Source organism: Canis lupus, chromosome 9, assembly GCF_011100685.1.
Source record: "Canis lupus familiaris isolate Mischka breed German Shepherd chromosome 9, alternate assembly UU_Cfam_GSD_1.0, whole genome shotgun sequence".
Classification (NCBI taxonomy): domain Eukaryota; kingdom Metazoa; phylum Chordata; class Mammalia; order Carnivora; family Canidae; genus Canis; species Canis lupus.
The window spans coordinates 39,762,815-39,785,571 of record NC_049230.1 but is presented as its reverse complement, the minus strand read 5'-3'; the positions used below and the strand labels follow the sequence as shown (position 1 = coordinate 39,785,571).

The 22,757-nt window shown below is 42.1% G+C and overlaps 1 protein-coding gene and 1 long non-coding RNA gene across 4 annotated transcripts in view; one reads left to right on the top strand and one right to left on the bottom strand.

The window, feature by feature from the left end:
• ASIC2 (acid sensing ion channel subunit 2) overlaps window positions 1–22,757 on the bottom strand; it is a 1,001,679-nt gene that overhangs the window by 270,160 nt on the left and 708,762 nt on the right. The window lies entirely within an intron of this gene.
• The window catches only part of LOC106559309, a 29,766-nt gene continuing 13,184 nt past the window's right edge, over window positions 6,176–22,757 (top strand). Inside the window, exons 1-3 of one of the 2 annotated variants that reach the window (XR_005364676.1) lie at window positions 6,181–6,883; window positions 9,180–9,341; window positions 12,492–12,643. This is a non-coding gene — a long non-coding RNA (uncharacterized LOC106559309). Of the gene's footprint in view, window positions 6,884–9,179; window positions 9,342–12,491; window positions 12,644–22,757 lie in introns of those variants that run through there. The other variant, XR_005364677.1, reaches the window with a different exon arrangement.

Here is a 22,757-nt window from a genome sequence, read left to right as displayed (position 1 = left end):
TCTGGCAGTGTTTGAAGCTCCTTCCTTTTGTCAAATTGGAATCTGTCGTTTTGTTCATTTCTCTCATTTCCCCTAATTTATCTCTGGAGACCTGCACAAATAAGTTTGATCTCTCTTTCACATGGGAACCCTTCAAAAATACTTTACCGAATCAGAGTACATTGATGCTGAAAGGGGTTCCAGCAGTCTGCCCACCTAACAAACTCTTCAAGATAAGTCTTCTCTTCTCAGGCAAAACGTCACCCATTCCTACAGCTGTTACTCCTGTGCTTGTGCTCTCGAAGTGGGATCTTGGAGGTCAACATCCTTAAAATGTGACCACCAACCCCTGCAGAGTATGAGCACACCAAGCCTTTTACTATGGTGGTGGTGTGTTCTTATTTGCCCTCTTACCTCTGGGATGTAGTGGACATAGTGGGTGGGGAGAGGGGACTGTAACGATGGGTTCTGGGTGGCTCTGCTTAGGATGCCAAATGCACTCTTTTAGGACTCCGCTGTTCATTGTAATGAGCCAATATGACTTTTAGCACTAAAGTCCACTGATCTTATGGGGTAGTGGGCTTTTGTGGGTTTGCCTGTGTACCCAAATCTGTTTCTCTCTTTTTTCCCCATCTCTGTACTGACCTTGGCTCTCTGTCACTCTGCCTCTCTCTTCCTCCTCCTTCTCTTTTCTCCTTCTTATCTTTCTCTCCTCTTTCTCTTCTCCTGACCTCTTCCTGAGATCTAGTGGTCCTATCTGATACCTCTTTAGTTCATATTATTGGTGGCCTCTATGCTGGCCATCATAGAGGTGGCTGCAATGTCACAGGACCTGAGCAAATGTCCAAGTAGTCATGCTAGGAATTCCTGCACTGATGGAAAGATCAAGGAGGACCCCTTCACCATGGTCTTAGCACATTGCACAAAAACTTTACCCTCCCATGCCTCCCACCCTCTACCATGGGGCTGGCATTGGAGTTGCTTGTCCATCTTGCCTTTCTCTGTGCTTCAGTATGTCCACTGTTTTTCTCACTGCGTGGTCTTCTTGTATTACACTTGACTTCTCCTAGTTTTCTCTTTTTCTGGGCTCTTTCTTAGACTCCCCAGACTATCTATCTATCTATCTATCTATCTATCTATCTATCTATCTTGCCCTTTGGCCATTTTCATTTTAATGGAATTCAAACTCTCAGCTGCCCAATCTTCACCAGCACTAAATCAAAGACGTAAGAGGGCCCACACCTACCAGAGAAAGATCAGAAGCTGGAAGGACAGGTCCAGAGTAGAGGGCAGGTAGGATGATCCCCAGAGCTGGAGGGAGATCTGCTGAAGCCCAGTGCTCTACCTTGAATGGCAAATCCTGAGAGCTGGGAGCTGGATATTCAATCTAATTTAACCCCTTCACCCTCAGGGGAGGAAGTCAAGGTCCAGAGAGGGGAAAGGCTTGCTGTAAATCATATAGACTGTTACTAAAAAAATGTAGAATGAGAATCTAAATTCCAACTTCCAGTTCATTCTCTGCTCACCCTGAGAAGTAACTTTTTAAAAATCCATTTTGAAATCCGTAATGTATTCACATGGTTCTAAAAGGACAAAATAATAAACAGTCTATTTAGAAAGTCTCTCTACCCCTTCCCCTCCCCTGGCCACCCATTTTTCCTCCCCAGAGGCAACTCAGGCCATCAATTTGTTGTATAATCTATTAGTGGTACTTCGTGAATATATATACGTCCGTTTAGCCTCAATATGTCCCCTTTTCTTACACAAATGGTTGCATTCTGTGAATACCATTTACTAGAGTAATTGTAGTCCATGTTCTTCACACTTTCCCCTCTGTATTTTCAGTTATTTTATGGTTGCCTGCCTCTGACACCTCATTCCGACTTCTGTTATTTTCTTCAACTTCTCATTTCACATTGTCCTGCTCTCCCATCCAACAAGGACAGAGGGTCCTATGACAAGGTGATACAAGAGCTTGTCATTTTATTATCAGATTTTTCATTAACTCTTTCCTAGATACATTGATGGTTAGAAGCTCTTGTAGAGGTCATCTCAAAGAGTGGGTAATGCAAATACATTTCCATTTGACTCTGAAGAGTATTACGAGGTGTATTAGCATAGGAGTAAATTTTTCATATTTTACTTAGGATATTATAACATACACACACACACACACAAATTGAGTGCTCTGAGCACATAGCTTGGTTGGTTTTGGAAGGTGGTTCAAGCATGCATTGGGTGGCAGAGAAAGCCAGTTTGGGATTCAGAAGTTTCTCTGATTAATATACAGAGTGGGTAAAACCACAGAGAGAACCACAGGATGTCAGTGCTTCATGATCTTAATACCATGTAGTTAAACTTAGGAGAGGAAATTGATGTACAGAGCTCAGCAGCTTGCCTCTGGTCACTGGGAAGCTGATCTGATGATAGTCATGATGATGGTGATGTGATGATGATGATGATGATGGTGTTGGTGTTGTTGATGATGATGGTAGTGGTGGTATTGGTAACGTTGATGATGGTGGTAATGGTGATATTTGATAGCTGACATTGATTGAACACTCTGTGTCAGGCACTGTGCTCAATGAACATGTGCTAAATCACATAATCCTCACAGCAAACCTATAAGATACATACCACCATTATAGCTCTTCTACATGGAAGAAATCAAGGCAAAGATTGGATAAGTAACTTGTCCAGACAGTGGCTAGACTCAAGCCTAGGCATTTGGGCTGTATAGTACAAGGTCTTAATGAAGTTGGTTACAATTAGCTGAAAGTGATAACTGTATTTATTGAGTATCTAAAGCATGTCAGGTGCTGTCTTCGGCACTGAGAATATGACATCTATCCACACTGGTCCTTGCCTCAGCTTACAATCTAGTGGATGACGTGGATGAAATTAAGCTCAGGCCACGTCAATAATCAGTCTCCTTCCCCCAGCTTTGCTTACCTATCATTGGCTTATTCTGGGTTTAGGCTTGAATAACTGGGTCTTTGGTTGTAACACCGGCCATAAAGTTAGCAGAGCAATGGAGCCTTGCACACTTTTCTACCCAATTTCCCCTCCCAGACACATAACAAAACTCTCATTAAAATTGTTAAGCATAATAACCTTCTCCAGTAGTTACCATCCGCTCATATTATGAAAGGCATGCCGTTAAAATAGGATCTAATGAAATATAAAACCCCAGGTACAATTAGGCATATTATTCACAATTCCTTGACCGTCCCTTTAACTGCTTTCGGCCATGACTTAATCCTACCCTGGCTCTCACCTCCCCTTTGGGGAGCACTAAGTAACCAGCCCTGAATCTATCTTGCAGACAGACCCTCTGCAGTGACTCAGATTTAAGGCTAGGTTGATTTGTCAAAAGCCTCCAGCCAGGCTGCTTTTCCTCCTAGCCATGGCTTTCCTCTGTCTCAGTCACTAGCAGTGTGTTTACTCACTTTCCCTTATAAACGACCTGGCCAAACCAATACTTTGGGTTTCTCTACTCCTAGTTTATCTTGCCTGTCCACCCACCAGAGGAGCAGAAAGGGAAGGATTACAGTGCATTACTTGGCAACCGTGTGGATCTGTGTGATTATCTAAACAGAAGACAGGAAGAGAAGGGCAGGACAGGAAAGTGGGAGGAGGGAAGGGAAGGAGAGGGGAGAGGAGGGGAGGGGAGGGTGGGGGAGGAGAGGAAAGGAGAATAACACAGAGTACCTACCATATACTATTATGCACACCATGTAAAGATTCTTCATGACAAGTCTTCCAGGTGGGTAATATTATTCCCATTTTATGGATGGGGTATAGAAACCTTTCTTTCCAATCTCATCCTCTCTGTTGCTGGTTTAAGCACAGTATAAGCCACAGTAATAGCCATAATCACATAATGCAACCATTCACTGAGCTAGATATTGGGCACTGGGTTAAGCCTCATTTTCCAGATGCTAAAAATGAAGCTCAGAGAGGTGAAGTCACCTGGCTAGGATCACACAAAGTATGTCACACAGTGGCAGAGCCAAGATTCCAGTCCAAGTCTGACTCCAATGTCCTGGTAATTATTAGAAAGGCAGGAAATTGGGAGTTTAGAGGAAGGAAAAACAAAGTGGGTGACAGCATAATTCAGAGCTTTGCAAAAATCTTTGGGGAGATGAAGGAAGTGACAACAGAAACTAGGTTTTCAGTATGTGCTGTGCATCTGGAACTATGCTCTTCCTTGCTTTCATGATGCCATTACAGGCAGAGCTAAAACTATACAAGCCTAGTGACTGGGAGAGGTTTAGGGAAGCACCCATGAGTATAAATGCCAGGCTGGGCTAAGTAAGTTAGAGAAAGCCACACAAAATATTTCCTCTCTCAACATGCAAATGACTTTGCATGCTGAATGCCACCACATGGTCACAGGGTAGGTACTCACCTTTACAAACCATGGGTTTTCGGCCTGCCTGTTTCCTTCCCTCTCCCCATGCCTCCCTCTCCCCTCCCTCCCTCCCTCCTTCCTTCCTTCCTTCTTTCCTTCCTTCCTTCCTTCCTTCCTTCCTTCCTTCCTTCCTTCCAGACCTCAGTCTTGGCTTCTCCTTACTAATCAATACTTCTTTAGCCCAACGCTGTTCAAGCTTACTCACTTAATATTTCTTAGCAGCCTATAGCACTAACACATAACATTAGATTCAAAATAGTTTTCTGAAAGTGCTTGGAGTTATAGAGGCAAGTTCATAAGCTTGATGTGTAATAAGAGCCATGAAACAGTTCATATCCTTTCATCTGGCAATCCCACACCTTAGTAGGTTCCCTAAGGAAATAACCCAAAGCAAAGAAAAAGTACAAGGGTACTCCCAGTGAGGATATTCATGATAGAGGAGGGGAAAAAAAAAAAGAAAGCAAAATTAAAAACAGTTCATATGCCCAACTATGAGGGGAATGACCAAACACATCATAGTGATCCTATGTCATTGGAAATGATATCATTAAAAAAAAAAAAGGCTAGGACAAGGATGCCAATGTGTTGAGTTAGAAATGAAATAGTGTTGAGTAACAAGATCTGAGCACAAAAGACGTGCACTTACCTGATCACCTCTCTAGGGAAACATCTCTTCTCACATGAAAAATGGTCAGAGGGGAACTAGGAGAGACAGGATTTACTAACAAATAGGTTCTTTTGGTAAAGTCACATAGATTTTAGACAAACTAAACCCAAACAAGCTTGCCAGAGCCAAGCTTGGAAAGAAGGCACATTGGAAGCAGAAAGTTTTCTGTCTCTATAAACTGGTATCACTGGGTTTTGGGCATTGCAGCCCTGGACCTCTTGGTCGGCCTCACATCCCCACCCTGGCACTCCCCAGTGAAAGTGAGCCACAGAGGTGGTCCTGGTGTGGCTGGCTCCAATCACCTCGAACCGTGCCCCATCTGGTATTTTCATCACGGCTTCTGACTCCTGGGGCCCCATCTCTGCATTATCCTGCTCCTCCAGGACCTCCCCTCAGTCTCAATCCCAGTGATGACTTACATCATAGATGTTCTGTGACCAAATAGTGATCCATAATAAAAGCTATCTCAGAAGCTAAACTGTCCCCAGTAAAGGAGAAGTCTTTGGGTAAGGATTGCCTCTAAGGTGTTACTTCCCTTGTGTCCTTTCTACTTGCTGTGTCTCCATCATCTGTCCCCAATTTTTGCCTGCAGACCTCACTCTGACTTGTGATTAAACTCTTGCTGGACAATATGATTTTATGCATTTGATCCTGGCTGGATCTGAACAGTGTGAAGGGCCCGAGCATTTTCCCCAGTTACAACCATGTCTCCATCTTTAACTATGGTTGGAATTCCGCTTGGTCTTAACACCCATAATACTCTAATTTCTAGGTTAGAGGCAGTGCAAGGAAATAAGGAAGAATCCATGTGGGCAGTTTGAGCAGTCACAATGCATGTCACAAAATCCATAAAAATAATAACAGCCTTATTTAATTGAGGCTAGTAATGTGGTAGGCCTGGGAAGTTTGCATGCATTATCTCATTTAAATCCTCACAGTCATCTGAGTGAAGTACATTATTATTAATTTCTATTTGTGTTAAGGAGGAATCTGAGGCTGAGAAATAGCAAGTGAATGATTGAATGTCAAAATCAGGTTTTGCTGAAGTCAAATCCTCTCTCTCCCTGGCATCCCCGCACCATCCCCCCCCCCCCCCCATTATATATTCTACAGTCTTCTAGGCATTAAAGATACCAACACATGGCTGGAGCATGAGTGAGCCCTTTTCTTTTACAGTCTGTTTATTCTTACTTTACATACAATCCTGGTAACATGCTTGGGTATTGTATTTCAGGCTTTCAGCAGAATAAAAGTAATACATGTTATGAAAAGAAACAAGGAGGCTTAAGATTCAAAAGTACTGATAGCCTGAATGTATAGCCAGAGCCTGACCACAAAGAAGCAGACAAAACAACTCTAAAAACAGATAGAGGGACTAAAAGAAATGATGCCATTTAATGTTGGGCAAATTCCACATATCTCAAATAGTCCTGAGTCTTTTAGCTCAAAATAATAGTTGGACCTTACAATGATTGCCTTGCATCACCATGATGCATTTTGTTTTGAATAATTTGTTATAAGAATATCAGAAAGGCTGGCATATATTTCAGAAGGAGTTTTAGCAAAATTGTTCCAATAAAAAAATTGTAATTCTTAAAGGAGAAAATAAATCCTTAACTCATGGAAATGTTGGCTATTCAGAAAAATGACTAATGTCTTTGGGAGAAAGAGTATGGTTAACACAGATTTTATTCTCACTTTTACTCCCATTGTTTCAGCTATTACCTTAAACAGAAGCTTCCTTGTTGTCATTTGCTTGATGGCCAAACAGGGATTGGCACGTGGCTTACCATTCCAAATTGATTACGTTGCTGCCAGTTGGGGTACGTTGTGGGTGTTTATTTGTTCTATAAAAGGGGGTTTTGTGGTATTTAAATGTTTCTATCTCTTTTCTGTTTCTTCAACTAAAAACAATGACAGACCAGTTTTTACCACATCTTCCCCCCCTGGAGGAAGAAACAGTAATGGAGAAATAGAATTCTATTTGAGAAAACAGTTCTAACGTTCATGTCTCCATCAGAAACATTTCAGGGTTTTGTTCTGTAAGACTTGGAAGTCTTGTACAATAGGTGACAAGAATAGGAATAGCAGAATTCCAACTTACCAAGGAGTGTCAGAAATCAGACTATCTCAACAAATGCAGCTCATGTATTAGCTTCCTGAATGCACGCTTCCCTTTGAAGGGTTGTGTGTGTGTGTGTGTGTGTGTGTGTGTGTGTACGTTTGTTTTTCCCTTTTGCATATTCACTCATTGATTGGTACAGAGAAATGTGAAATGTCTGCACCGCATTGTAAACTATTGACAATATATCCTTTTAAATTTGGAACTGCAATTTTACTCATGGGAAGAGACATTTCAGTCATGGATTCTAGGTCTCTTTTTAACCTGAAATCTTGGAATTATCCTCAACTAAGTTGTCACTCCCACCACATTCCATCCATCACCCAAGGCTTTTGGTGCTGCCCTCTTCAATCATTCTCAAGCCCATGGTCATCCATTCTCACTCCCACTACCTTGGTGTGGACCTTTCTGGTCTACAGCTTACAGCTTACCCTTCATTACAGCTTTAACTGGATCCCTTGCCTCTGATTTCCTTCCTTTACAACTCAATCTCCACCCTGCCATTCTGATTTTGTTATTCCTTGGCTTAACATCCTTCAAGGAATCCCTGCCGCTTTTTGCAGACCTTCACAGCCGTCATGCTGTGACATACAGTGGGGCATAGGAAGTACAGTTATTTTGGGGTTATGTGACAGGCTTGGGGCAGCAGGAGTCTTAGGGGCTGCTCAAGACTGCAGCCTTGTCCACTTGCCCCAATGTGGTATATAAATACTTTCTATTTTGTTCTTGAAAAAAATTCCAGGAAGTTCTGGGAAATCCTACCTTATAAAACCCTTCTCATTCTGGCCCATGTATCAATCCCCTTCTTTTTTTTTTTTTTTTTTTTTTGCTTGGTGAACATGTATTCAGTTTTGAGACCCTGCTCAACATTCTCCTCCCTACAGATTTCCCTACTCCTGCAAATAGGACTAAGCATTATCTCCACTCTGCTCCAATGCAAGCCAGTTAGTGGGAATTGGGAAGGTTCCTTAAACTCTGAGTCTTAATTTCCTCATTTGAAAAATGGAGATAATATCTGCCTTGCAGGACCAGCATAAAGATTAAGTAAAATAACATATGTAAAGCATTTAGCACAGAACTTGGCATATAGTAAGTATTCAGTAAATATTTGTTGAATAATAAATGGTAGTTGCTATCATTAACTATCAAACTTTTGCCAGTGCATTTATTCCATAATTGTGCAATGGTTGTTAACTTCTCTTTTAGGATTTTTCCATTTGTCTCAATGCAATAGATTCTGCTCTGCTAGGATGTCAGCTCCAATGAAGGAAAGGATCTTGAGCTTGTCCACTAGTGTATCCTATACACATGCTCAACAGGGCCTGGCACATAGTAGACTTAAGTGGGATTTATAGCTCATTTGGTCTCCTCACTTGGCTCTTGTGGGGGTCAAGTGCCATGATGTATGTGAAATGCTCTGAAAATATAAACATCTTGTGAATATCTTATATACCTAGGAGTTATCCATTCATTTACTCTTTTTGTCTCTTGGCCATACTTGTGTTGAGCTGCCAGCATAAAAACATGCTTGCAGACTCATGTTCTAGTGTAGCATGTAAGTTCTGGGGAAGTCTGGTGCCCACATACAATGCTAGCACTTTTGTTGGACAGAGGTAACTAAGGCAGACATTCTAATTTGTATCATTGCCTTCTGAAATAGAAGAGCCATTTATGGATCTGTCAGCTCCAGCTTTCATGCCTGTGGCACAAATGCAGTTCTAGATATGTTGTACCCTGAGTCCTGCTACCCTTATTCTCCAAGCCACAGTGTGACTGTCCCTATCAAGGAGAGTCACCTTGGGAAAGGTAGGTGAGGAAGACTCAGGGTGGACTTCACTTCAGGTGAGAGCTGGAAGCTCTTTAGTGATCAACTGGTCCAATCTCCTTGGTCTAATTTACAGAAAAAGAAACTGTGCCCCAGAGAGAGTCAGTGATTTGTCCAATGTTACACAGCCAGAAACTCTCCTTAAGTATTCCTTTCTTCCACTTTACTACAGGATTTAACAGAGGAAAGAAGAGATGGATTTCCAGACAGAGGAAATAAGAATACCTGGAAAAATATTGAGAAAATGAAGTCTATTTAAGGGCTTCATTTATATATGTTTGGTAGCTCAGGCTGTGAATAGAGGCTGAGAAGAGAAGATTCTTTGTACATGAAGGTGAGTAAACACAGATAAGGCACAAAGGAGGCTTACAGACACATTGGAGTGTGTGTGGGGGGTGTGTGTATGTATATGTGTACTTTATTATTTAGGTAATGAGGAGGATTCTATAGTATTTTTGTTTCATTTGCAGGAAATTTGAGTGGGGTAATATAAATAATATGATGCTTTTAGAAAATTAGTTTCTCAACAGGTAGGAGAAGAGATTGGAGACAGGGAGGAGACAGGGAGACAATTGCAATCTTCTCTGCTTGAATTGATGAGAGCCTCAGCACGGTGGTGATGGCAGGAATGGAAAGCAATATTGCCAAGGCATATTCTCATGGAAAAAAATAATTAAAGAATATGTGTGAGAGACACAGAACAAGAAGAATCAACATGAGACTCCTTAATGAAAATAGTAACAATCAGGGGCCAAGGTGATGTGAAAGTCAGAGAGGTAACAAAGATGCAAACATCCTTTAAAATGCTAAATAGACCAAAAAGACAGGAAATCTTAAACAAACGAACTTTAGTTTTAATAAGAAGGATTTCTTGGCTGGGATAGAGAATCAAGCTAATTGGAGAAGGAAGGACTTAGTGGCTTTCAGCTTATTATTAAGAAATCTCTAAATGTATGTTTCCTTTTAATGAGATGGTGCTTCCTCAAGTCTTAACAACTATGCATGGTTCCTTTACTTTATCTACTTCCTCCCCTTCTCCATGGGGAGGCAGCCCCTTCTCATCATTTGAGGCCTGGGTTCCAGACAGTGGGTATGTTTCATCCTGCTCATGAGATTTTTTACTTTATGCTTCTTACTTTTTCTTCTCCATCTTCTCTCATCAGATTTGGATTTTATTTTGGAATTACCTTCCTTTATGGTTTCCAATCAATCCCCTGCTGGGCTGCCTTATTTTAACACCTCTCCTAGTATTGCCTGTAGCCAGACCCACCAGCCTCATGGTCATGAGCCAAACCTTAGTTATAGAGCCTTGCCTAGGAGCTGGATACTGTAGATATCCATCCAATAACTCTGTATTGTTGAATAAGCAAATGAATGAGTGATGAATGGAAAAAGGAAGGAAGGTAGGAAGATAGAAGAAATAAAAGGAGCAATTTTATTCCATGGAGAGTTTTAACCTATATGATACCAAAGAACTTGGTTGAGTTGGTCTATTTCTGGTGAAAGGCAGTGCCACCTACATATCCAAGACATTATGAATCATCTACATAATTTAAGAGCCATTCTTTTTAGAAGAAAAAAAATAGCAAGATCAAGTAGGTAGTGTTAGTGAACTGGTCAACCCATTCAGTGATAACTCCATGTCCTTCATTAAACAGACATGGTCTGAGCTGATTAGGACATGAAGGAACTTGGCATTGTGGTAGCCACTGTCTCTGTATGTCAAAAGGATCCCCTTGATTTGAGGCTGACAAACTCTTACCACATTTCAATGAGCGATAATGAAGTGGCTACTGTCTTCATTGCCACAGCCTCCTGGTTCTACAGCTATATCTCAGAGCTTCTCTCTGTTCTCTTTGTGCCACTGCCTCCTTCTTTTCTTCTTCCTCATCTTGCTCCTTCCCTTCCTATTTTCCCTCTTACTTATTTTACTGCTCAGATTTTGACTTTTGAAACTCCTGGTTAAATATAGTGGATTGTCTGCAGACATGTATCTTTTGCCTCCAGAAACTCCATCAAGTTGATAGTAATAAAAGAAAAAAAGGATACTAAAAAGACAAAGAAGAGACATCTGTGGATTCGATATTCCGATGCATTTTTGAAATGCAGGATGTAAACGGCAGAACAGAGGAGCTATGAGCTAGAGTCCTGGCAGGGAGGAAATCCCACAAGAAGTGAGCCTGAGCTGATTGTTCTGACAGAGTCCATGTAGCTTAGGGGCCTCTTAGGCTACTTGAATGTAGAACATCCCAAACTGAAATCGTCGCCTTCCTCCTTCCCCTCATTTACCACCACCAACACCCTCTTTGCCACCACCACTATCACTCTTCCTCCTCTGTTCCCTTCAGTGCATCCTCTCCTCCCTCCTCTAGTTCTTACCCCAAAGGATGGCATCACTGACCACACAAACTGAAGTGCACCCTCCACATCCAACCTTTGAGTACAACATTTAAAACCATTATGTTGACTTCTATTGACACAAACCACTTCACAGTGCCAATGAATGCTCCTGTATCTGCTCTCGCACCAGACCATGAGATCCTAGGGAACATTTTATCCTTGACAGTAATTTCAAAGTTGAGCACATGCTTGGCATGTAGTAAACATTAAATAAAGCATTAAATAAATAATTCGTGAAGAATCCCTATCCCTGGAGGATGTTTTGTTCCTAGAATACCATCATTTCTCCCCACTCTATGGAAACAAGCAAGATGATGCCTTTTTCAATCAAAAGTTTTTACAAAACTGACTAACAGAATAATATTACTACAGTATTATACTCACTTATTACGGAATATTATTCTAATTAGAATATATTATATTATTATTAGAATATCTTATTAGAGTATATGATATTGCTCTAACATTAATGCTCTGTATTATTGTAATACCACTGTTTGATAGTTGTCACTGAGGCCTAGGTGTTTTGAACCCTATGACATACCTTTACTCCTGTGATATCCATTTGTATGTCCAGTCTGTGGTGATTAGAGATGTTATTTATGCTCCAGAGAGGCAAGTGGTACTTGGAATGACAGTGGTACCCAGGAGTCAAAACCTTGAGTTTGTGTCCCAAATCTGTCACTGATTTGTCCTGTAGCTTTAGGAGAGTCAGTCTTCCTCTCTGGGAATAGGTCCTTCATCTTTAAGATGATATAGTTGGGCTAGATAATCTCTAAGATTTGTGTTTCTCTAAGACTTCTATACACCTAAGCTCATCATTAACCTTAGATTAGAGGTGCCCTGGTGTCTCCTTCAGAGCAATCCTGAGTGCTAACATTGCCTCCTTAATTCAGGTGATGAATGTACATCTACAAAGGCAGAGGTTAGAGACTAGTGTTGATATGAGAGAATAGCCTGCACTTTCATCCTCAGGCTTAGAATTTATGCGAAAAATGTCTCTGAAGAAGTTGGACACTGGTTGTGCGTGGGTTTGATCCTTACTTTGTATCTTCTGCTGTTCTCTCTTTTTATGTTTTTCCAGAAGGAAAAAACTACTCAAAGAGTCCAAGAGATACAATCTTCTTTTGGAACGTACACCTGCTGATTTCAATGATGTTTGTACACAAGATTGCTTGAGGGCTGGGAGGAAAACTTTTCTTATCCTTTTATATATGAATAAAAAGAAAAGTTGCATTTTTGTCTTAGCATTACTAATCTAGTCCAGGAGCTAGAGCTTTCCTGGGAATCACAGAGCCTGATTTTCCAGCCTCTGGTTAGAGAGGCAGATGGGTAAACACAGAACTATCAGAACTCACTCTGGGTTCAAAAGGCTTGAGAGGAGTGATATGAAGTTCAGAATCACTGCATGGCTCTGGCTCCATCTGATATTGGAAGGAGGCAACACTTCCTTAGTTAGGCACCTTCGTTGCCTTACAACTCGCCTGATCTTTTCAACCATGCTTCTAGGTCTCTCTGGAGGATTAGCCCATTTCATAGATATGAGAACTGACCCTTGGGAGTTGAAATAAGTTGCTCAAAGTCACAAATTAAACCTGAGATTTGAATCTAGGTTTGACTCCCAAGATTGTGCTGCTTCAATTAGACTATATATCTCCCATTCATATTCTCATTGCTTGTAGCAATTATTTGGGTTTGTGTGTGTTTGCAAGGAAGAGGTGATAATAGGATGGGGGAATGCAGGGCAACCCAATCTCTGAGGATACATTTATTTCACAGATAAGAAACTGCTGATTCATCATGTGTTTTATTTGTCCTGCTACAAGCAGAGAAGCACAGAGTTTGGGAGATGAAGGGAGAATTTCTTCTCATCCATGCTTGGGGAGCTCAACTCTATTAGAACCTCAAAATGCAAGTTGGAGCGAGGTGGTAGACAGTCCAGAAACCAAGAGGAGAGCTGGAGATTTTCACTGAACACAGAAAGCAGACACTTCCCTGCCATAAGCTCCATATCTAGGCTTTCCTTCATCCCCCTTTCCTATTCCATGTACTTCCTTTGGAGAACCATCTACTTTCCTGGTTTCAACTCATGGATGAAGCAATGACTTTTAAACCTACAACTTCTGCCAGAACTTGCTTCTGAGTTCTAGACTTCTGTATGTAATTCCTTTTTATGCTCAGTGGTTGCTTCTCAGACACTTGAAATTCATCATCAAATGACTAACATTGACCTCCTCACCTTTTTTGCCCCCCCCCAAACACCTTTCCTTTAAGTTTCTCACCTCAGCAAATGGCTCCACCATCCACACAGCCACCCTCAACAGAAACCCAGATGTCATACTTGACTTCTTGCTCTGATTCCCATTTTCTGGAGAATCCTGCTACATGCATCTATTACTCATGCTGCTGCCAGAGTAGAGCACTTCACTAGTCTTCTTTAGACCCTTTGGGGATCCCTTGGCCTTCAGAATAAGGTTCAAACCCTGCAGTGATCTTCAGGACTGATGTCAAGCACAGAGGGGGCAGTGGAGGACCCAGGTTTGAATATCAGTTTTGTAATGTATTACAAATGTGATGTTGGGTGATCCATACCATCTCTTAAACTTGCTGTTTCTTCATCTTTAATGTGGAGCTACTAGCACTGGCTAGTAAATTTTCTGCAAAAATTTAATCAAATGAGAATAGTATCTGTAAACTATTAAAATCCAGTGCCTGACATGTAATAGCTTTGAATGATAGCTGAGCTTAAGTGGCAATGTTCTGAATTGTGTTGTTAGTGTGATTTTTAATGGTGCTACAAAGGAAGTGTCATGGTGTCTGAGTTTCTGCCTAATGAGGGAATTCCATTTCATCATGGGCTTCAAGGTAGGAAATTATTTTTCTGCCAAATGACTTCCCAGTGCACTGTGAAAATATCATGGAGCCTACTCATGGAATAACATGGTAGACATCAGAAAGGACCCAGATGCAGCAAAATCCAGGGCAGCAGGACCCCCTGGCCACCCTATGAACAAAAAGGGTCATGAGCAGCAAAGGCTGTGTGTTCTTAGCATTTTGGAGAGAATTAAATATATCCATAAAGATCATTAGAATCAGTAAATAATTAAGAGACAAAATCTTGGAGTTTTCCATTATTGGTAGACAAGGATCTAAAGTGAACCTCAGCCAAGGCAGTGTGTCCCAAGAGCAGCCTGCACATTTGTGGAAAAATCTCAACAGGACTCAAAATGTTTCCTTGATCACAATGGCGAAAAGTTATTCTTATTCTTTTGAGATATTGCTTGTTTTATCATCTGGTATCATAATCCACTGTATGGATGTTTATTATAAATAATTATGTCAGTAAATATACATCTTTTTTAAATCACAGGAGTATAGATGTCATCATTTTCAAAAAATCCCTGTGTTTTTTTTTTTTTTTCACAAAGTCCAGAGGTAAAAACCCTTCTAATTATTGTGACATGTGGATACCTGGATGGGAAAGCTCCTGTGCGACAATTGTTAAGAAATCCCTTCCCTATGAAGCTGATGGACTCTCTGCTCTCATATTTTCTCTCTTGTACTTGCCTATTACATATGCTGTTTGAACTATTCCAATTGTTTCTTGGCTGAATCTAAGGAGAAGGAGGTTCTATATGGGTCAGAATAGCTAAGAGGGAGAGAGCCATCCTGAGACACCACACGGGATGGTGGCAGAGATTGCTCTGGCCCAGGAATCTCTATGGAAGGATTGCTGGTAGGCTTTGGCAAACAGAAGGTGGAGACAGCTGTCCTTGGTGACCTCTGCCTATGGGGACTTCTAGAACTTAGAGACCACATGCTTTTCTTTGTGGATTATTCAGAGTTTGCTTCATCTGTGGTTATATGTGGGTGACAGTGTCATGAAGAGGAAAAGCAATGGGCTCTGAAGTTAGATGTTGGCTTGGCTCTGTAATCCCAGTTTTTCCAATTGTCCTGCTGTTGGGCCATGTTACCCCACAGACCCCCCATTTTCCTCACTGAAACCTTGTTGAAAGGCTATTGTGAGGATTAATGGAGCTAGCGTGGTAAGCACACACCACTGTTTCGGACATGATAATGTTACTTTCCTTCTTCCTCTCTCTTTCCTTGTATCCCAAACCATGAAGGGGGTGGGGGGGGCACAACTCTCTGCACAGTATTATCCATATCTGTTGGGATTTCCCAAGGATGCATTCCTTCTTGGCTGAGCAGATGTATTTCCAACAATGTGGACTTTTTGAGATGTGGATTCCAGATAAGAGTCTACAGTTCTGCCCCCCATGTGGACGGGGAGACAGTAAAATGGCCATCAAGGTACAGAAGAATTTCTACTACTTCAGCTCTGAAATATTCTCACTGAAATCTGCCCTTCTGGAAAGGGCTGGGAGGTGGGGTTTTATTATGTAACATGGATTTGATGTTAGGATTTGCACACTGAGTTTTCATTACTGGGCCTCATAAAAAGCAGAAGAGCTTGGTGGAAAAGATTTAAAAAAAAATTTTTTTTACAAAGATAGACAAGTCAGGGGTCTGACATATTCTCCACTCTGTGATTCTTAAGGACAAAGATAAATGGAAAAGAGAGATTCTATTTTTATGCTTTGAAAGCACTTACTTTAGGTCAGGAAAATAGCCAGTCTGGATGTTTAGTCTATATAGCCTGGACCAGATCTTTCTTCTTGTTTTTTTTTTCTTTTTATTAATTGGAGTTGCTAACCAGATGGGGAGATGGGGAGGTCGCAGGAGATAGACAATCTTGTGTGATCACAAAGGGGTTAAGGAAATTGAACCTCCTACAGCAGAGGGAAGAATAAACAAGATTTGAGTAAGATTCAAATCTTATTTCCCTTCCTTACTATCTGTGTGATCCTGGGAAAGTCATATAAGTGCTCTATGCCTCAGTTTCCCCATCTGTACAATAGGGGTAATCATAGCTACCTGTATGTTAGAGAGATTAAATGTGATACAATATGTAACCACACAGTGTCTGATACCTAATGGGTACTAAACGAATGATTAAACAAATACATAGAGTACACACCGGAAACTTGCAGAGTGTCATGATGGAGAGCAATGTTGCAGAGTGTGCAGCACAAATGGAACCCAGGGAAGGAGGAATCATGGGCCTGCCCACTATAGCAGTTGTTCTGAGATTTGTTCAAAGTAAAGGCCCAACGGAAAACTTCACGTATACGTAAAATCATTAAGAAGCTGTAAAGCATTAATCAGGTATAAAGCACGTTTTGTATTGTTCTTATGTATTCTCGTTTTGTATTCCAAGAAGGTTTGAGGTATCTTGAAACAAAGTATATGGATACAATAAAATAGAAAATTCCAGCAAAGTATATAAAAGGTTAGGAAAGCATGTATTATAATTACTTTGGCTGAGATAGCCACTGAGTTCAAGGCTGAGTTTGGAGCTTCCTGATAACAAGCCAAGAGGAGAAAAGAATGGATTAAATGATTCTCATCTTCTGAGAAAACACATGATCCTAAGAAAGAAAATGTTTCCTTGGCATTACATTTCCAAAGGAATTCATCACAAATCCCTGAGGCATTTATGACATTGCACCTAATACTTGATGCACAGAGCATTATAAGGAATACTGTCTCCACAATGACCCTCCTATAGTGTGTTCCATGGCCTTTATCATCCTGACCTTTGAATAAAGGAGCCAAGTTAGGTAACAAATCACAGCAGAGTATTGGCTTTGACTTAGGTTCGAATCCTGACTCACTTTCTAATTGTGTGAGCTTGTGAATCACCTTACCCTTGCCTCCTCTGCAAAATGGAGCCCATCACACCACCCTCCCCTCCTGTGGTGCTGTTCTATGCACTGAGAGAGCAGACAGCTGTCAGACACCCAGCTTGGAGTCTGGCACAGAGGAATGCCTCATAATTTGGATCTGATTTTTCTCTCTTCTCTCTCCCAAAATGTAACCTGATGCAGGTTTTTCTTGGAACATCTAAGCTAATGGGGTAATTCACTTTCAGGCTTTACTATGTCAGACTTCCTAATCCTTTATTGGTATCAGAGATGTGGCTCTAAAATATAGACTTGAACATGCCTCTCCCCTGCTTAATATTCTCAGGAGTCCCTCAGCTATCTGCAAAATACAGTGCAGATTCCTAGGCTGGGCCTCCAGGGCCCTTTGCCCTGAGATCTGCTATTCCCAGCCACCACTCTCCAACACCCCAGGCTCCAGGCATCTTAAACAATTACCTGTCCCAGGATACATAATACCTTTGCACAAGTTCCTCCCTTGGTCTGGAGCATCCTTCTCCTCCCCTTCCTGTTCAGTTTGGCACACAGTCATACATTCTTCCAGAGTGTTTGATTGGCCCTTTCTGTCAGGCCATCTACCGCTACCCCGAAAGTCAGTCTCTCTGCCTCTGGATACCCTTGGTGATGCTTTCACATTCTCTTGCACATTTCCTCTCTCTTTCTTTCACTGGATGATGGGTGTTTTGAGGCCAGAGATGGTGCCTGTCATGGCAGCATTTCCTTTGGTGCTAACTGGAAGCTAGTTAGCGTCTAGTGCTAGTTGGTACCTCCACTGTACCTGGTACACATGCCTGACTTCACCCTTGTAGCTATAACCCTCACATTGGTTCATTTGGTGGACTTTGAGCTCTTTGAAAGTGGGGATTTTTTCTGCCTCACCTCAACATGTTAAGTGTATACCACCGGGCCACGGTGGGAGAATGAATGCTTTCAAGAATGAATTAATTCATTCTGGGTGAATGAATAAGTGAGGACCTCTGCACACAGTATCACCTACCCTCGAACAAGAGGGAGAGTGATATTTTAACCTATTTCCATTTCAGGTCCATCTCATTCAATGTACTCCTCGGGAGTTTCATCTTAGGTGGGGGTTAGGTTCCAATATGGGACATGAGGTAAAAATCAAGCAAATAAAAACCATCCTTAGGGATCTCTCAGGAAGGTACCTCATTGGAAGTAGTATTTCTCAAGTCTGACCTCCTTAGTTTCTCTTCCACACTGGCAAGGTTAATTTTCTTTAGTTGAACCCTAGAAATAAGTAATTAGCTTGTGTCTTAGGGTCATGTTTGATCAAAAATATGTATCATTAAACACAGACCGGGTTGGGACCCCACAGAGAGGATCTCCATGGGGGCAGGTGGTGAGGGCAAGGCATACTGGATGATGACTGGGTGGAGGCACAGGTGATTCGAAAAGGCTCACGTTGGAAGATCAAGGAAAACACCAAGATGGAATTGAAGGCTGAAGATAGAAATGGGCTAGGATCAGGGATCCCAGCATGTGTCCTGAATAAAAGGATGGAGAAGCTAAGAAAGGATTGCAAGATGTTGGAGTAGGATCCAGAAGCAGAAGTTGGAGAAGCAGGAAGAGAGATCCAGGTTCTACAAGATTCCACTGTGACAGCCAAAGAGGGTGCTCTAGGACCAGAGCCCTGCATAGCTACAGCCCCCAGGCATCCATGGGCTCCCTGCACATGGCTTTGTGTCACTGTGCCCCTCATTCATTCAAGGAGTGGTGATCTTCAGATTTTACAAAATATTTCAATTGTAAAGGTAATACTTCTATTATAAAACTCAAACTTCAACACTGAAGCATATAAAATAAAAACGAAGAGTCTTTCTTACTTCCCTAGTGCTTCCAGTCCCGCTCTCCAAGGGTAACTAACCAGCGTTAACAGATTGGTATATATATATATACTCAAACACACATATTCACGCGGTGTTTTTTTTTTGTTACTGAAAATGCTATTGTTACCTACATTCTGTTATGTGTTATTTTTTTCTCACTCAGTGATATATTGCAGCAGAGTCTGCATCCCTAACTTTTGCACCTGACATTTCTCAAAGTGAAGTAAGACCATTAAGGTATTGGATGCTGGGAGGCTATTAAGACCAGATCCTGATATTCTAAGAAAGCCTTTCTTCCATCCTACTCAGTCTGTTAGCCCCAGTGAACTAGAAATTAAAGATTTATGTTGCTAATTATTATTTTTTAAATAAAATTTTAAGGGCAAAGCTTTGCTGAAAAATATACATGGTAATTGTGTTTACTGATCGTCACCAGTCCCGAACAGCAATTCACGGTATAAAACTCAAGTAATTAGAACAATAAGCCCAGGTTAATTAAAATACTGGGTAACATTTGGGCAAGAAAAAAAATTCACTTTTGGAGGTTTTCCAGGCACACATTCATTTTGTAGGCACTTAATTCGCCCTGGGAGCTGGTGCTGACAAGGTAAGACGTTTGGTGCTAATCAGCACTGGTCTGCCTTTGATCACACCCTGCACATTTCTCTTCTCTGGCTCCAGGACCAGCTTCAGAGAACAGGGCCCAGCCACTGGGTACAGCACTGTAGTTGTTTACACCTAATCTTGGGTCCCATTCTTGCATTATTATCATCCATGCCACTTGCCTTAATGGTTACAGGCTGGTTAATTAAAGAAATTAATCAAGCCCCTAAGAAGTTTGAATGGTGTCCGGAGTTTCTTCTGCCTTTGCCCTCCATCCAGTGCCAGAGACCTGTTTCTTTTGGAATGCTGTGGTCCCCATCCCCGGTCAGAGGATAAGACATGTTGTGAATCATTCCTCTTGCTATCAGCAAGTGTTCAGATGATCTCCAGTGGTGGAACTTTAAGGTCACCCCTCCAAAAAAGGACCCCTTTGGGCCAGGGAGTGCTGTGGGCACTGTGAGGAATCAGAGATGAATAAGATAGGGCTCTTGCATGCAAGGAGTTTATAAGCTGGTGGGGAGATAAAGCACATTCACAAACGGCTGTAACACATGAATCCTATAATCGAAGGTCAAAGAAGGTGCCATGGACTCTCTGAGCAAGGGAGCTCCAAATCGGTTTCATGGAGGAGGTGGCTTTTTGGCTAGGCTTTTGATTTTTATGAAACTGATTTGGATGCAGAGATGTGTTTGTGTGCGCGCCCGCACACATGCACATGGGCACACCTATATGAACTTGTAGGTGCGGGAGGGAGAAGAGATTGAGATGCTTCTAGGAATAAAACCTTCAGCACAAGCAAAGGCACTGGACTGCATGTGTGCAGTCTTGCCTTCATCACAGAGATCAAATATTGTTGGGGCAGCAACTAGCAACTCCAGGAGGGGCCCTGGACCCTGGAGGTCAGGTCAGGTCAGGTCAATATGGACCTCTGCAACACTGTGGGGCAAGTGAATTTCCAATGCAGCCTCCTCTTGTTGCCTTCCTCCTTCCAGGGGCATGCCCCTACCCTTCCTTCCCATTTCCAGATAGGCTCTTTGCAGTTTTCGGCTTTCCAGTCCTCCTTAAAAATGCCCATTCTCAGGAAGAGATCAAAACCCTTTTTTCCTATATAAATTTGAGTTCCAGCTATCTATTTTCACTTACTCTGCTTTAGCCTGGAACTAACTTCACCTGTTGCAGAGCTGTAGGGGTGGGTTGGGGATTTGGTACCAGAATAAGGTCTTAATATGCACTTGGCTTTCTGCTACTCCCAGGAGTTGATGAAAAGGAACAAGTGCTCCTCCCTACTGCCCTGCCTCATTTGGTCTACATTTCACAGTTGCAAAGCCAAACTTTTCTAGGAGATAAGCTTCCTTAGCTTCTGCTTCTGGTTTTCTTTCTCTTTACTTTAATAGAGTAAATAAAGATAGCAGGATGCCTTTCTGAGACTGAACTTGCTTTGATTTGCCTTCTCTGCTCTAGTGGGGGTCTCTCTGACCATGGTGAGGAAGGTAAGCCAGTGCTGAGGCTCCTGAGGGGCCTGTGCAGGTGCAGCCTGGACATCAAGGGGGGAGCCTCCCATGGCTCAGGAGGGTAGCAGGACAGCAGTGTTGAGTGGGAAAATAAGGCTCTCTTTGTTCTGAAGTTTAAAAGGGGAAAAAAATGTCCACTTTCATAGGGGAGCTGATCTTCAGGGAAGGAAAGTGATTGTAGGTCCTACAAAGAATGGTCACCAGGAACAAATCCGGGCACCCATAAATCTGGAGGAAGTTAGTAGGAAGGACCGAAAGGGCTATTTAAGAAATACAATCTGTGCATCCAGTGTCCAATTTTGGACATCCTCAGCACCAACAGAGTGGCTTTCCTCTTTTCAGGGCCCACAGTGTCCTGCACTGGGGGAAGGGGCAGCTGCTGCCCAGGGTTACCTGTTGGGCTGCAAGGGACCAGCCTGTCACACTACAGAGCATCCCAGTGTGGACAGGGAAGAGTCTGGGCTTTCCCTGGGTTAATGTGAACTGGGTTAATGTGGGTTAATGTAGACCATCCCCTTTCCCCATCTATGTAAATGTTAGGATTTGGAAAAATTCTACGTGTGTATGCCGGTGGGGGGCGGGGGTATGGATTGAAAACAATGAAACAAAGTCAGTATCCTCAAGCAAAATAATCCTTTGTGATCTGGGATGGGGGTCTGGGGCTTTCATGGAGCAGTAAAAAGCAGAGTTAGGAGGGACAGAGGTGACCTCTGCTGTGTCACAACACCTGTCCCAGCCTGATGTCTGCGAAAATGTGGCAAAAACAGAAGTCGGACATCTTCCAAACAGACATTTCCTACCATCTGAAATGGGTTCTCTATAAAATTCTCTCGTAAATTTTGAGTCATGCTTCTTTCAAAGGAGGAATTCTGTGGCTGTATTTTTTGTAAACGTGATTTTGCTGAGGCATTCATTATTTCAGTTGGTGGGTTTGAGCTGCCAAGTCTTAGAATCTTTAAAAGTTCTAATTTTTTTTTCTTGGGACAGTTCTTGCTGAATTGACATTATGGGCCTACAGGTGATACAGGTAGTAAGGCCTTCCAGGCTACCTGAGCCCACCTTACAGATGAGAACCAGAGATCTAGGGAAGGCAACAGAATTTCCCAAAGTCCAGAAGCCAGTGAGACAGTGCTGTAGACAGTGTCAGGGCAGTGTGGAACAGAGGTGGACAGGAGCCTGCTTGAGGGTTTTCCTGTTGCAACCACATTGCCTTGTTGGCTCATTCTGGTTTAGAGTTGGGTGGATTTCACAAGTAATTTGCTTTCCTACGTAGAACCTTGAAGTCATGATGTGTCTGTTCTCTGAGCTAGAAGCATCCATTTTCTTCCTCCTTTCTATTCCTTGGAATGCATCCTTCATGACTACTCAAGGCTCCCTCCTCTGAAAATCCTTTCCTGTCAACCCAAGAGAGTATATGGCTCTCTGTACCTACTGCACTCTTGTATCTGTTTTGTTAGTGGATGCCACAAAGTGCCTGTTATCCGTACTCTACCTTTAGCTCATTATACACAGGGCTAGTGCTTGTACTTCTATGTCCTGGCACCTAGCACATAGTAGGCATAGGTAAATATTGGTTAAATGAATACATGTTCCCTGTTTTCTT